The following is a 16,908-nucleotide window of genomic DNA, read 5'->3' on the forward strand; positions in this document are numbered from 1 at the left end:
TGTCTATTTTATCCTTTCTTCTGCATTGTTTATTTTTCCTATGCGCTCTTGTCTCCTTGCCCCCAACTTTATCACGAGAATAAGGTCCTTTATTAGGCCACAAAGACTCGCTTGTAAAATGAAAACAAAAAGGTTATCTTCAGACTGGGCCTGTAAGCAGGATTCTGTGAGCAATAGTCCGTTTTCCCACTATCCCTACAAAAGAACACGTAACCTTCTTTTTTTTTTTTTTAATACCAAAATGGATCCGGAAAGAAATAGACATGTGACAGTGCTTTATTTAATTTTTAAAAGGAGAGTACCTCATCCTCCTTATCTTTTTTGTGTAGAACATTTTGTTTTTTGTAAAGATGGTTAGTGTAGGTGGCAACAGAGGACCTTGTCGGGGGAAGCAACGGAAAGTGGGTAGAGCGGGAGTGGAAAAGCAGCACATGAGGGAAAGCAACATAAGGACGAGAGGAGTAGCAGCAGAGTGAGAAAGCATGATGGAGCGCGAAGTGGGGGTAGTTTGGTGGGGGTGAAGCAAATGAGAGAGAAAGTTGGAAGACAAATGCGCTCTCATGAAGTATTTAAGTAAAGAAAAAAGTAGTTAATTAAAGGGAGCAGTGAAAGGATACATGGTAAAGAGGCTATGCTCCAGGAGAGAGACCAGCACAAGGACTAGAACCGCCATCAAGTTAGAAGCCAGCAAATGAGTGACGACAAAGTAACCAATGGTAAGCAGTAGACGATCAATAAGCACAGGTAATTTGTTGGTAACCCCACAATAGGTCTTTTAGGCTCGACCTATGAAAACAGTCTACCTAATAAAATTGTCCATTTTTAGATTTTGTCTGCACATCGCTTGCCAAATCCCTTGTGATTTAAATTAAAACATTAAAAAGGGCTTTGAGCCAGCCAATTTCTTACCATTGTTTGGCTTCCACATCGCTCTTGTGTCCCTGCTTTCTGTTGGTCTGTGCCTCCAGCTTCCTCCTGGGCTTCGTGTCTACATCCTTGCCCTGGAGCCTGGACCAAGTAATGCGTCCTTTGGCCAGTGTTCTTCTATTGGCAGCAGGTACCTGTTTAATTTACTTTGCAACATGCACTCTTAGTGCATGTCTCTGCATTCCCTCTCCTTGACCACCATCCTTCTCCCACTGTCCATGGTGTTATATTCCCCCCTGATGTGTTTCCCACCCTTGTTGCTTGACCCCCACCCACCCTCACTCATTGGTTGGCTCCCACGTCATTCCTGTTTCTTTACTTCTTATTTGTCCACACATTCCTCCTCACCATTGACTTCCTCCTGGGCTTTGAGTATACATCCATGCCCTGGAACATGGACCAAATACTGCTTCCTTTGGTCAGTGTCCTTCCACTGGCCGCCGGTACTCCTTGTTTTACTTACATTTCAGTGTGCACTCTAAATGCATGCCTCTGCAGTTCCTTTCCTTCACCCTCCTCCCACTGTCCATGGTTTTACGCCCCCAACTCTCTGTGGTATCAGCCTTCCCCTGTCCCCGATGTTTTTCCCAAACTTGTTTTGTTTGACCCCCCACACAGTGTCTGCATTAGCCCATTGAGCTAACTGACATTGGCATTTTCTTTAGGGAAGTGGTTGCGCTTGGGTAATTTTCATACACTGTCATCATGTCTTGGGTGTTCTCCCAGTCTTGTGCTAGCGTGACAGATACGAGTATGCTCTGAATTAATGCCTTAATGGTTTGCCAGAGCGCATCTTCCCAACAAGCTCCGCTCTGGGAAGCTTCATGTTCTGGCCAGCTGTTCATCCCAAACCTCTGACTGTACAGAGCAGTCCTGAGTGAACTTTAATTTCCTACAACCCGCAGTAGGCCCGTCTTCCTATTCCCTGTTTCCATTTAAACACATAAAACAGGATGGAACCACTCTGACACGAAGCAACTGCATATAGTTTAAAGTGCAATAAAATAATGTTTAACCAATTTGAAGGCTGGAGATTTTAGAATAGTGAAACTCTTAGCCAAGGAGCAGCAAATGCACGTTATTAGGCAGCTTCGAACAGGCAAGGCCGCTCAGTGGGTTCTGTTTGTGCCTCAGAGAATATACTACACTTTCAGAGCATAACAGTTTTTATTTCAATTTTGTGAAAGTACAGACAGCCCAATTCTGCATGTGTTGGGGGTGGTGTCTCCTGATTTTATTTTGTGTGTGGAACTCTCCCTGTGATATTCATCACTGCACCACATCCCTGTGAAAAGCACAACATGCACCCACAGCTCAACTAAAGAACAGTACTGGGGGGTAAGATCAAAGCCACAAAAGAAATAGAAATGACTCGGGTGGCACCAAGGGTTAAATCACATGCTGCAGCCTTTCACCCTTAATCACTTGACAAAAAAGACGTCTATACCCAGGCCGGAATTCTGGGACGAATGTATTCTAATTAAGCCATCGCTCTTCTGTCCCAGGATCTTTCATTCACTGTGAGCAGACAGCTGGCAGAACGGTACCACAATATGTTATCTTAAATAAATGCATCTTGACCGCATCCTCCCTCTCCTGGCTTCCATAATGAGTCCTTTTCAGTGTTTTCTCTAGCCCTGGACTCAGTACATTTTACTTGAGGGTGGGGGTTGGGTGGGGTGGGGATCTACATGCCTCACCTCTAGTGATTCTGGGTTAAAACCCCTTAATAAAGGGTGCAGCGTGCAGTCTGTTTTGTGGATTGCAAACTCTGCTGCGGAATGTTAAGTTGGGTGTTTATCTGCTTAACTGCTGATTCCTGGGTGATCTTGGGTTGCACCACCACCTGTAGCCTCCAGGGGCAGCACACACACCCTACGAAGAGTCATTGTAGACAAGTAGTATCTGACAGAAGACTATGGTCCAGACAACTCTAGTTAAAGAAAAAAGAAACTCTTTAGGCTTTCAGTTGTTTCATGAGTACTTTCTCGTGGCTTTTGTTGGTCTTCCTCCTTCGTAAACCTCTTGTGACAGATTTGCGGCTTCTTCTTTCTGGGGCTTCAGCCTGGAAGACCGGGTAGCTCAGACAGAACAGACAGAAGTGATAGATAAATGTGGGTTCTTTTACCTGTTCATGTATTGCCCTGATCCTTCTATTCCTTCTGTTTTCTTCCTTTTACTGTCTCTGGGACTTTCTCTGCAAAATTTTCCTTTGATTTTTTTCATTTTTTCATTTGCTTTCTTGACTTCTGTGCTACCACTTCTTTAAAAAAAAAAAAAATGCTTTTAGACCCTACTATGCCTGAAAACATTAGACCCATCTCACTGCTTTCTTTTTCTCTAAGGTTTCAGAGAAATTTGTAAATCAGAAGCTCTCTACTTTTATTGAGGCAAACGAGCTTCTCCATAGGACACAGTTGGGCTTCCGGCCCCTTCACAGCACAGAGTCTGCATTAGTGCTTGTCTCTGAGTCCATCTGCCAATTTGTTGATAGGGGTGATGCTGCAGCGCTGCTGATGCTGGATCTCAGCGCAGCCTTTGATACTGTATCCCACAAATTTCTACTTTAACGACTGTGGATCTGCGGCATCAGCTATATGACCTTGCAATGGTTTGCTTCTTTTTGCAAAACCGCACCTTTCATGTTGCACAAAAACCTTTTTTGTCTGAGGTTTTTGCGTTGCAACAGAGGGTGCCTTATGTTATGTTATAACATTTTATAAAGCGTGACCGCTGCCCCAGCAGAGAGGCGTCCCAGCGCTGATAGAGAAACGGAAGAGGCAGACAGAAACAGGCCTATGGCAGTGAAAGAGGTGTGTTTTAATTGCCTTCCTGAATTCTAGATAGTTGCTCAGGCTACGAATCTGTACAGGCAACGAGTTCCAGAGTATTGCCGGCATTGTACGGAAAGAACGTCCCCCAGCGCTCACCCTCCTTACCCGGGGGACCACAACCAGGTGTTGCCCCAAGGAACGGAGTTGGCGTGTGTGTTCATATGGCAGCAGCAAGTTGGTCAAGATTCCTGGGCTGGCATATTTCAAAACCTTGAAGGCTGTGCAGAGAGCCTTTAACTCAATCCGCCTGGCCACTGGAATCAGTGAATGGCATCTGTCACAGGACCGGCTCTACGGGGACCAAGAAGGGTTCTGGCAGCCGCATTTTGGACCCTCTGTAGTCTTAGAATTTCTGCTTTGTTTGCCCCAGATGGCTCCTCCTTGAACCCTACTTTATTCAATCTTTACATGCGCCCCCTGGCTGATATCATAGCGTTGCATATCATAAGCCGTTGTACACAGCTAATTATCATCCTGTCACAGGACGAAGCTAACATGGCGGCTCTGTTAAGGACCTGTCTGATGGATTAGGCTGAGTGGATGGACCTCAAATGTCTCGAGCTCAATGCTGGGGAAACAGAGGTCCTTATCCTAGGTTAGCAGCTGTCGATTTGGTCCTCCACTTGGTGGCCTGATTCGCTTGGATCCTTACCTGCCCCAAAGCCTAAATTCAAGAACCTTGGCATCTGGTTCGATGCTAGGCTCTCTTTTGATATCCAGATTACAGCCTTAGCTGGCAAGTGTTTTGGGATCCCAAAAAATCTCTAAAAGTTCCTTGGACTACTCCTGGAAGCCCCCAGAAATACAGTACTCCAGCCTGTGGATATGTCCAGGCTGGACATTTGTAAAGTCCTGAACCAGGGAGTCTCATGGTATCGGCTGATGAGACTTTAGCGTATACAGAACGCGGAAGCCGTTTGCTGAAAAGGCTTTCCTTTAAAGCAATGTGCTATTGCTACTGGGCTCCTAACAATAAGGGCCCTCGATATTTGCATCCTTTTGCTAAACACTAAAAAGAGCACCCACTGGATGATGTTCCTTTAGTTTTCTAGCTGCCAAGATGTAGAGCTCTCCTCCCCTTTCACTCAAACAGCAAAAAACTGAACTTTCGTTCCGCAAAAATCTAAAGACCTGGTTGTTTAGGTCAGTCTGATTAGAGATGTTTTCTTAGCATGCTGTTTGGTTCTAACGTTCAAGAGCGAGACCTTCGCGCTGGGATACTTTGGAAAAAGTAATAAGATGCCTTACAAATCATATTATTGTTATTATTGAGACTTCCAGTTATTGGTTTGGAGGGTATGACATGCTTCAAGTTGTAGAAAGTCTGTATGGTAGACTCTGTAGGGTGACTATAATCTGAGGATCTCTGTGCTTTAAAAAAAATAAATCTGTGAGGGGTGCAGACAGGAGGGAGTAGTTCGGAATAAACAGTCTATAATAACCCAAAAGGCCTAGAAAGGCTCACATCTGTCGTTTGTTTTTTAGGAATGGAACCTCAGTTATAGCCTTTCACCTTTTTTTCCCGTTCCCCAGTAGGTATCCCTTTGTCTGCTGAAGTGTTTTTAAAATGGCAGTCAGATATTTTAAATGGTCTGCATTGGGGACTAAAGATAATGATGTAATCTTAATATGGACCAGCATGTTGTCAGTGTGGCTCTAGGATTTGATTCTTAAGTCTCTGGAAGCTGGCTGGTGCTCCATGCAATCCAAAGGGCAATACTGTGAATCTATAGAGACCTTGAGGGGCAGAAAAGGCAGTTTTTTCTTTAGCCTCTGTTCTCAAAGAGACCTGTCAATACTCTTTTGTAAGGTTTATATTGCATATATACCGAGGGTTTCTGAATTGGTCATTCATTTAATCTATTTTTGGAAGGGGGTAGTTATCAAACTTTGATATTCTTTTGACCTCCCTGAAACCTATATAAAAGAGGATGCAACTGTCCGAGTTGGCAATTGGGGCTATGGGTGAAGACCAATCGCTAAAGGATGGATTTATGACAGACGTTTGGGTTAATCAGTTAAATCTGGTTTGTAAAGCGCTGCTTATCACCTGTGAGGGTATCCAGGCGCTGGTGACTTCCTTACGAATAACCTCTCATCTAGCTTCTGGTATTCTGTATGGTCTCTGTTTTATCACCACCCCAGTCTCTGTGATTATAGCTTGCGCAAATCTGCCAGGTACATCTGAGAAATTCTGAGGATGGACGCACGGCACTAGGACCATTACTAATTGAGAAGTCGTCCATGGTACTGCCGTGGCCCGGTGCAGTACTTGATAAATTATCCCCAGGAGGTGAGGGTCCAAACCATTTTTTTGAATATTAATGTGAAAAGTTTGGGCATCGGTTCAGAACATTTGCAGTCTACATTTGATCTTCCCTATCGTTTCGACTATTTTGTAAGGGTCTTGCCATTCGGCTCCAAGTTTATTCTCTCTAGAAGGGAGCAATACTGAAACCCAATTGCCTACTTTTAATTCTCTCAACTTTGTCCCTTGTTCGTAAAAGAACTACTTGATCTATAGGGAATTATCTAGTTGGATTTCAGCCAACTCATGCAGTCTTCTTAATATGGATTTTAAATGTACATTATATTTAAGGGTCCCTGTTTTATGTTTTTGCAGATTAATACAGACAGAAGACCATTTATTTTCCTGTCTATTTATTTTTAAATGTTGAGAAAAATGGAAATTGTGTTGTTTTTTTGACTGATTCTATTTACCGTCAATCATGATGGCCAGGCCCATAGCTGTGCGGATTGAAAGGTGAAAGGGTTATCATCTGAGTGTGTTTATATCACTGAAACCTGTCAGGCATTCAGGCATGAGTGCATATTTATTGGTTAAGTAAATGTAGAAATATACTTGTTTCAGCTTCATTTTTTCACACAACCCTAAATAATAATGCAAATATACAGATAACATTAGCAGGAAAAGAAAATATGGATAAATACAGACATAAATGTCAATAAAATAAATACTCATAAAACCGGTCGCTCTGCGAATATTCCAAAAGTGTTTTATCATCCTGGGAGGTTTCTTTTCGGGCATCCAGAGTCATTTCCAAGAGTTCAGAGTTTCCTCCCGAACAGTAATTCGGAGAAAGAGCAACCTAAAACTATTCTGGACTTGGTTGCGAATAACGTATAGGGCCAATTACAATAATCGTCCCAGTCCTGTCCTTCCCTGGTCATCATCTTTCTAAGAGTTTGTTTTAGAGTACCATTATATTGTTCTACCAGCCCACCAGTATGAGGTTGGTATACTGAGGTGAGCTACTGCTTTATCCCCAATATGGCAATTTATTTTGTATCAGTCTGGAAACTGGATACCCTGATCAGCTAAGAGCTCTTTGGGAAACCCCACTCATGAAGATATTTTGATTTAGATGTCTGGCAATGATTTTGATAGTGGTTTCCTTTATTAGAAGTGCTTCCATATAGTGGGTGGCATAGTCAACCAAAATGAAAATATATTTATTCCCTTTACTTGATATGATGAGAGGTCCTACCAAATCTAATCGACTTGCTCAAAAGGGGTTCTTGTTATGGGCATGCTTTTCTAAAGGCACTGCTGTAAGTTTATAGGCATTCTTTTTTTGACAAATTGAGCAGTTGTGACAAAAAGATTTGATATGATTACAGATCCCAGGCCAGTAAAACTGTTCTAGGTTGGCTTGGGATGTTATTTCTAGTCTAAAATGCCCTGCCAACTTAAATGACCAAGGAAAAGGACTTACTCTTGAAAGCAATCATGGACTAATAACTGAGGCTTATCTCTTATTTTATCCACTCGGCACAATAGAACCTTTTGTATAAAAAAGCGGGGGTATACCTGATTCCTTCGTTTATCATTCTCTTGGGCCTTTCGTCAACCATTCTGAAGGGAACTGTCATTGACTTGGGCAGTCTTATAATTTTTGTCCAGCTATCATAGTTCCGTAGTGAAAAAACTGTCTTTGGGGCCCCTTTTAAAACATTTTTTTTTAATCTCCATCCAGGTTTTTTTATTAATCTCTTAGCCGCCCCTGGGGAATCTAGTCCCGCATGGAGAAAAAGGAGTCTGTTCTAGCCAATCCTGCTCTCGATTTAGGAAAGTCTTTAGAAGGTTGAGAAATAGGGTTATCGGTCCCTATAACGGGATCTTCAGGTAAATTGTGACTACTTTTGTGACTGGTTTTCCCTGTAGGTCCTCTTATAGGGACTTTAGCTATTTTGTCTTCTCGCTGATCTCCATGCACACATTTGATAACAACCTTCGTTTGAGGAATTATCTGCTGTGGGGCAACAACCCGGTAATAGCTGGGACCCGCTTCCTGCGTATAATAGATTGGTCAGGGGTGGGGAAATCATATCGCCCGACGCCCGAGCCATGTTGATTTTTACCACGGGCAAGAAGATTTAATGTCTATTTTGTCCGATGGACAAGTAGACATTAAACCGCATGCATAATACAGGTCGGAGCACTCTGGGACTTGCAGCCAATCAGAAAGGCTGCCAGAGAGCCGGAGACACTTTTGAAGCCTGTGATTGGCTAGCAGCCCAGGACTGGGCTCTCGCCAGTGATTGGCTGGGGGACTGGAAAGTCAGTCTCAATAAGCGGTAGTCTCGCTTTCTCAAGCTTAATGGGGTGGACATGCAGAACCACGAGGAAGCTGTCTCAATTTTAACACGAGGGTAGCAGAAATATTTTGGTGCTGGTGGCGCGACCTGAGACAGAGGTGAGGAGAAAGAGTGTAATTAATGTTACCCAGTTAATGCCAAGTGAGCTTGCGGCACCAGGGGGCGGGGCGTAGGAGTACAGTTAACTTTATTCTCTCTGCTCGCGAAGGAAAAAAAATGCAAAGATCCTGCTGAGAGCTCAACGGATTGCAGTGAAAATAACAGTATTATTCTAGTGCTCAGTTCAGAATCCAGGAGAGAAAACCGAGCGCGCTAACTTGGGGTTTGGAGCTGACTGTTCTGTAAGTGGAGCTCTGCTATGCAACGGCTCATATTATACTAAATGTGGCGTTAAGGAATTGTACCGGGTTGAAAACATTTCAAATTCCCGTGATCAGTATCTCAGCTAAACCACACGGTAGCATTATAGCAAATGAGCAATATGTTTGTTTTACCCTGTATTGCCCATTACAGCTGGTGGATTTGAAAAGTGATGGGACGGCTTTCTTTCTCTCTCTTCTGCTTTTTACTCTCTTAATCTGCTCCCCCTGTCTGTCTCTCTTCCTCTTTGCGTTAGCCCTTCTCCCTTCTCTTTCCCTCTGCTTCTCCCTCTCTCTGCCCCCTTTATTGCTTTGCCCCCTCTCTTCTCCTTTTCACTAGCTCTCTCTTTATCTGCTGTCCCTGTCTGCTCTCTCTCTTCCTCTTCTCTCTCCATCTTCCCTCTCCCTCCCTCGCATTCACTTCCTTCCCGTACCGCCCCAGCCGGAGTGCTGTGCCTCCTCGCGGGTCGCCTCGGAGCCCTCCTTGCCCCACGGTAATCCACAAACAGTTTGGCCTCGGATGCCTCATTCTGCAGCCGTTTAATGAAAACGATGATTGCAGGGTGAAGAAAAACAGGCCGGCTCCATTACACACCAGAACTGGATGGCGATTGGGGCAAGAGAAGCAAACAGATGAAGACAGCTTCCCTCCAATGCCCCCTAGAACTGAATAGATTGGTCTCCCGGAGCCAGTTCCTCGTACTCGCTGTGGATTTGGAAGGAGCACTGGATCCCACCTCCGAACGGGTAATTGACCAGGGTGCCCTCAAGGCTCAGACATAGCCTCGGACTCTCAAAATACTATTGTTGTTTCCTGCCCTGAAGGAAGAGCTGCTGGACTTCCAACTGAGGAGAGGAATAGCCCTAAACTTGAGGAGAAAAAGCCAGACAACTCACAGAAGACCTGGCTGTGTGCACCATAAAGGTAAAGAATGAGGAATAAGGAGCTGTCAGCAAGTAAATATTAAACTACCAAGAACCTACAACAACAAAAAAAAGTGATGGGGCGGATGGTTGATTTATATTAATTTCCTTTAGGGACAGAAGCTGCTATCTGTTACCTGCAAAGTGCGTGATCGAATTAGTCTACTTTTTGCCCGTATGAGAATTAAGGTGGTGAACAGTGAGCCGCTGTGTGCTGTTACATATAATATATGTAAAGACGAAAAGATGTTGAAATTCCAGGGTCCCGAATCAATAGTGTGTGTGTGCCTCACATTGCACACACTGTGACATGAGTAACACTATTCGTCTCATTCACTCTCCCTCGCCTTATTTTTCTCTCACGGGCCAATGTTTCATGCTTTCTTTCCTGCTATGTTTTGGAACATGTGTCTGTTTAACTATCTTTTGAAAAACTGCTTGGCTCGTGAGGATCGTGAGTGCTGCCTGCAGCCACGTGCTGCAAGCGCATCGGCCCTGTCTCTTCCTCCCCAAATCCCCCTCCTATGATCTAACCCACTGGGGTCGGAGCAGGGGAACTGCAGGGGTCTTTTTACCTTGTATGTGGTAGCAGGTGCAAAAGCCTACCAAACTACCATACTCCTATCTGGCACGTAGGTTACAAACCAATCACTGCAGCATACTCTCGACCTCCTTAGCTGTCCTCTTACAGGGAATGGAGGCTGTAATCTGAAAGTGTCATAGTTTGCCTGTGATGTGATCTATTTAGACAAAGAGCCCTCAATGCTTGGGTACGTTGGAGGTACATTAAGAATGTTTAGACTGTTGTTCCCCCCCCTATTGCTGCCCCTCAACCTCATTCCCAGCCCAAAATCCCTCTCGATGCCTTCACACGCCCATCCACATTATTTTTCATTCTGAGTACAGAAATGATTTTCAGGAGATCTCAGGGTCATAAGCCCACATTGACACTGGTTCAGTGTCACTACTAGGTGGAATCAATTCCTCCAGGACAGGCCCCTGCGGATAAAGAGCTGTGTCATTGCCCCTTTCACCTGCGGTGACCAGAACCTCCTTCAGCAGAGACCCTGTGTACAGGCATCTCACAGCCTCCACCTCTACCCCAAATAATCCAGGGCTGGCCCGGCTCTTTTGACAGTTGGTGGAGTTGAGTGTCCTGCAAGATGGATGCTTGTGGCTAGCATCAGAACTCTGCAGCAAAACCTGCACAGTCACCGTTCCATAGAGATGCATGTGCTGTCTGCACATGTGGGTGCCAGTGCCTAGGACGGTCTGTCAGAGAGATTTCTGCCTGTTGTACTAAATGTTAATGGGTTGGTCAGTGCATGAACTAATAGAGGTTTCATAATATCCCACTGATTAACGTAACTTTCATTTCAACTAAAGCTGTCCATTATACATGTAGTTACCTGAAGGTGAAAGACCACAAAAAGTTAGAAAATATTTGTTTTTTTTAGCCACTACTTTGACCCCCCCCCCCAGACTCTCTAACCCTGCCTCCCCCTTTTCATGCAGCATCACAGTTCCCATACTTTTTTTTTTAATGCACTTCAACCACTGAGCAGACAGCTCGCAGGCTGTGCCTGATACCACTGCTGCACTCACACTGCCCTCTGAATACAGTATTCAGGACTTGCTGCCATGGGGTTTGGAGAGCAGGGCAGGAGAAGAGGTAGGCGGAGGGCCTCCTGTCATAGACTCCAGACTGAAAGAAGGGAGCAACGAGTCCCCTTATTTTAAAGAGAGAGTGGGACTGCCCCACCATTTTACCAACCACCATCCCTATGCCCTTCACACACACATACCCACCCAGCTCCCAACTCCCCAGTTACAGCCAGAGCTGCCGACTTTGAACCTTGGGGACCAGGTTCAAGTCTCAGCATTGCTAAACATCCTGTGATTCTGGGCAGATCACTTAATCTGCTCTGGCCTAAACAAAAATGCTCATGACCTTTTGTAATGTAACTGGTGCTCATGAAAAGCACTCCAATACCTTTGCAAAAATTAAATGCCCACACCAGGCTCACATGACAAGCATGGTGCTTTCCTTTCACAGATGAAGCAGATTCTGAAGCTTTCCCAGTTTTAAAGGTGAAAGGAAAGAATCCTGAACTCGGACTTTATACCACATGCAGTGCAAGAGCCTAAGTGTTTACGCCTGTGTCCTGGCTTGATAACCTAACGTGCATTTTTAAAGCACATGTTCACCCAGAAGGGTATCTTGGCGCTGAATAACATTTGTTTATTGTTACCCAACTCAATGTTACTAATTTTATCGACCTCAGAAGGATGAAAGGCTAAGTGGAGCCAGCAGGATTTGAACCTGTGACCATAAGGTCAAACACAGAGCCTTACAGTGGACACATTAGTCCACTAAGCCACCAGCCCTGATGTGTCATGAGAGGAAAGTAAAATAAAGTAGTGGCGCTTTGGGTGTTTGTTCAGTTATTATTGGATCTAAATCTGCTGAAGAATAAACAAACTTCATTCACCAGATACCATTTGACTATCCAAGAGGTCAGGACAAAGTTTCCAACTCTACTGTGACTGAGCCTGGGCATCCTTGCTAGGTGTGACATGACATTTTGAGTGGTTGCAGTTACTCACTAGCCCCTGTCTCAATGATGCTCAGCTCTGCACTTCTAGATTTACTGTCTTTTCAAACTAACACTCCTTCCCTTCTCTGTGAGACCAACGCTTGCTTTCCAGCTGTGTGAGTATAAAGATATCACTGCTGCTACATGTCCTACAGATCTGAGAGACAAACTTGAACATCAGTTGGTGAGCTGCACTTTTTCATGTTAGGGTAGCTTACTCAGCTGCTGCCATTACTATATGCAAGAGAGAACCCTGTACTGCTACTGCCAGTGCTGCATATGCTCTTTGTGTGGGAGAAGAATGTAGAGATGTAGCGGTGAGTGCACAATAATATAAACACACCACACCTGACCAGAAGTGTAAAATAAGAGATTGATTTAACTGCCTATATTACTGCCTCTTGTGTATTTGTACTTAAGTATCCTGCCTCAGTGAGCCGCAGCACATCTGCTACTTGATTTTGCTGCCCCATGAACCGTTCATAAGCTCTGCCAAGAAGTGCAGCTATTCCCATTCACAAGTTTATCAGAGCATCACATCTGAGTATTTTTGAAGCTGGACAGCTATGAGTTCGCCCTATGATGGAGAACACCCTTTTATCCTATAGGTTCATATTTCGACAAAGTCTTGTCTGTGCCAAAAACACTTCCAGAAATGTAGTAAATTATAAGTCTGCACTCTGCCTTTAGGTACTATTTGTCTTAATATGAAAGTGTTACATGCAAATTAGTTGATAATTGGGTGCAGTGCACACTGACACATCTGCACGCATGCTGTACAGCCACCCTACAACAGTTGCATTTAAGAGTGCATGACCATGCATTGTATAATTGGACTTGCACTTGAAATATATATTGCAAAGTATGTTGCACTGCAGGTTCTCTTTGTGCAGACCTCCCTTAGTAATTTATGGAATAGGCGGGGCAAGCAGTTACCTTCCCAGGACAAGTAGATTGGTGAAACATTTTGTCCCTTGGCCAAGTAGATTTTGGAAAAATTTCCACACCCCTGTTGGTCTATTAATACCATTTTTCCATGAGTCCTTTGTCTTTCCTGTTCTGTTTACAGAATCTGTCTGTGCATCGCAGTTGTCCACACTTGAAACACTGGGTTCTTGTATTCCCTCCTAAGCCTTGTGGAAGGGTTTAGAGGAGTGGAGAGTCATTTTTATATGTTACCGATTTCAGGGTACCTGGGAGGATGCTGCTGCAGGGGGTTTCAGATGTCTTACTGGTTCAAAAGTATTCTTAATGTTTTGTACTCTGTGGCGTTCTCAAGAGTCAATCTGGCATGTGGTCTTAAGCACTTCTGGGTTGAAAGTGGGAGGTCTTCCATGAATTGCTCTAGATATATCTTATTTATGATGTCCTCTTTGGTACTTTCATGTGGTTTCAACCATTTATGCGAGGCATCCATTTGCTTAAAAAAAAAGTGACCTGGGTGTGTCTCGAGCATTCCCTTTCTCCCTCCGAAAATCTAGTCAGTAACTCTGCTCATCTTTCCCCAGTTGCTCTAGGATCATCCTCTTAACTTTTTGATAAGGAGTATCTCCCATAGAGCAGGCAGTCTGATAAGCCGCTTGAACTTCCCCAATCAATATGGGAGAAAGGTAATAAATAGGTCCACCTGTTCCTTTGCCAGCAGCTGGCCTTAGCAGCTCAATCAAAACTTATGAGAAAGGCGGTTGGATCTCCCACCCCCCTTGTGAATTTCTGTAAGGAAATGGTAGGCCCAATCGGTGTAAGTCGTTCGCTTTAAGAGATTCCCGTGGCTAACTGTAGTTGGTTTTCCGATAATTGATAAAGCTGCTCTGCCTGTATTTTGAGGGTATACTGTCAGCGGACTTAATATATCGTTCTAGTGCCCATTACAGTTTTTGCTGTCATTCAACTAGGTGATGTACTAGGTTCCTCATCTTGTTTCAAATGGAGGGTGGAGGGGAAACCCACTTCTGACACCAAGTTTAGCCGAGTAGGGTCTGACCAAAGTCTACAGTCCAGACAACTCGGATTAAAAAAAAAAACAATTTAGGCTTTGAGTTTCTTGAATGTAAAGTCCTTTCCCTTGGCTTTTGTTGGTCTTCCTTTGTTGTAGACCTCTCGTGACAGATTTGCTTCTTCTTTCAGTGGTTTCAACGTGGTATCGCGGACAGAACAGACCGAAGTGGCTGGTAAGTGTAGGTTCTTTTCCCTGCTCATGTATTGCCCTGACCCTTCTAGCTCTTCTTTTTTCATATGCTTTCTCGAGACTCCCCTTTTTTTGATCTGCATAAAATAAATAAACAGAAAAAAACACAATATCCCAATTCAAACTTCACCTCTGAATAACAAGTGCTTTACTAATAGAAGGAAAAGGAGCAATACTTTCTCGTGGTCCCTTTCTTCCTGAGGCTTCTATGACTTTCTTTCCATAATGACTTATATGCCTCTTTCCCCACTCCCTCCATCCTTAACCACTAAGCGCTTGCTCCATTCCCATATACAGACACCGACCTGGTCGAGCCACACTCTCCGGTGATCGTGGCTAGGACCGAGCATCTCTCCGGGCCTGCGGACCCGTGGGAGGTCCTTGACTGGAGCTGAAGCCTCCTGAAGTCCTCCATCATCACGGTGTTGTCCTCTGGCTCCTTGGGGTTCTCACGGAAAGGTTACTAGCCGCTTGGTGCCAATCTCGCTTCCTCATGGTATTCCAGGATCTCTTTCCCCGCTCTCCACACAGCTGGTTCTCAACTTTTACTCACTCTCTTCATCCGGTCTCCGCTCCTCATCCTCTCATCCCTGTCTGTCTTCTATCTCCCTCCAGCTGCCTGCCTCCAGTCCTTTCTCTTCCTATGGGAAGGATGTACATTCTTTTCCTGTTTTTGTGTCTTTCCCTTGTTTCTCCCATTGTCTTTCCCTCTTTTTAATGGTACTGTTTGTTTTCTCTTAGGCGTCGCCGTGGATGACCCAGTTTCCACTAATGCTGACCTCGCTGGTAAGTATAAGACCCACTCTTGTTTACATTCCCCTCCCTGGTCACAGTCATCCTAAAGGGTTATGGAGTGAATACTGCACATAGCACATGTCACTCCTCCTTTACCTCTTTAATCGCAGGCATGCACACCAGCAGCATCGAGTCTGCACCGATCTGAAATATGTAAGTAAAAAAAAAGACAAATTCAATAGATTTTGCATAGGATAAACCTACTAGCTTTGCCAATTAATTGTATTTGTATCAACATGATGGCAAACAATAAGCACACATTTTAATATGAAGTTTTAAATAGTTTTATATGATTCAAGCTACATTTATTTTATCACATGCATTAAATCAGTGATACTCTAAGTAAAGCCCGGGGGCCGCATGCGGCCCTCCTGACCTTTACATGCGGCTCCTGGGCAGTAGCAGCAGCAGCACTGGGCTACTGTTTACTCGACTCTGCACTAACATGGAAACATTTTTTAAATGTACAGCAAACACTTATTGAAAGGTTAATTGCAGTTAGGGAAAGGAAGTAACTAGGCCTTTAACTTTAGGAACACCTTTTTTTTTAAAGACTACTACTAGATAGACCTGCTTTGCTTCCCCTACTTCCACTTTATTTACCCCACCCGTCCCCGCAGGCATCTCTGCGGCCCTCAGTCACACTATAGACCAAACTTTGCAGCCCCCGGGAAAATGTTTGTGAGTACCCATGCATTAAATGGTCTTTAAATAGGCAGCATTTATAAAATAAACTTTGTACCACCTAACAAGCACAAAATAAACTTTGCAAACCTAATAGTTGTCGTATGTTATGTTAAAACAATTTGTGAAACGCGAGGCTACTCGATGGAGTGTCCTCGCGCTGGCAGAGGGAGGACAGACAACAAGAGATGGGACTAGTCGTTAAAAAGATGGATTTTTAGTTTCTTCTTAAACAGTTCAAGACTATCAGCCTCAGGTATGGAGGAAGACTTCCACGCGCGGGAACCCAAATAAGCAAAGGGTCTCCCACCCATCCGAAGACATAGATAAACTCAACACTTACTTTGATTAAGTGCCACACAGTTTTGCAATAGTCTGTTATCATTTACGTCACCCGTTTACAATCTATGCTGCTTTTGCTTCACAAACTGTATTTATGTATGAATATGTATTTAAAATGCTTTCAGTCTCTATCCCTCCACATCTATGATGCTAATTAAATAAACATGTCCCACAAGTAGAAGTACCTGGGTCCTTTTTTAGAGTTTTGCTGATTTGATACTCGTCTACCAAACTCTAAATAAAGCCGGTCATTTTTAATCTGATTATTGCAGAACATAATTCTTCTGGTAGGCATCTTTTAAAAACAAATTGGCAGATAGAATTGAGGCTTTGATATCTGTATCTTCGAGTCCCTTTTCACTAGCGATGTTGCTAACAAGTGCCACCCGTTTTTAATTTGCTTATCTATGTTGACACTAAGGTGTAGCAATCTTTTACTCATGCAGTGCGTTTGCAGCAAATACACCCACAAAAGACTGTTTAGGGCAAAATAAAAGTTGATGGATAGAGCAATTGAATTAATCTTAGCTTCTGGCAGTTACTCGTGCTACATATCAATCCGTCGTTTTTGCACACCATGCTACCTCAGTTTGAACCCAAACATATGCAAATCAGCCTTGACCCAACTCCAGTTGGAA

At 44.0% G+C, this 16,908-nt stretch overlaps 1 pseudogene across 1 annotated transcript in view; it reads left to right on the forward strand.

Annotated features, from left to right (window-relative positions):
- LOC146799909 (uncharacterized) overlaps window positions 1–16,908 on the forward strand; it is a 136,907-nt pseudogene that overhangs the window by 43,779 nt on the left and 76,220 nt on the right. Inside the window, exons 2-3 of the transcript XR_014967596.1 lie at window positions 14,389–14,432; window positions 15,191–15,235. The product of XR_014967596.1 is annotated as an uncharacterized LOC146799909 (transcript). The remainder of the gene's footprint in view (window positions 1–14,388; window positions 14,433–15,190; window positions 15,236–16,908) is intronic.

The sequence above is a fragment of the Triturus cristatus genome, chromosome 8, assembly GCF_964204655.1.
Source record: "Triturus cristatus chromosome 8, aTriCri1.1, whole genome shotgun sequence".
NCBI lineage: Eukaryota > Metazoa > Chordata > Amphibia > Caudata > Salamandridae > Triturus > Triturus cristatus.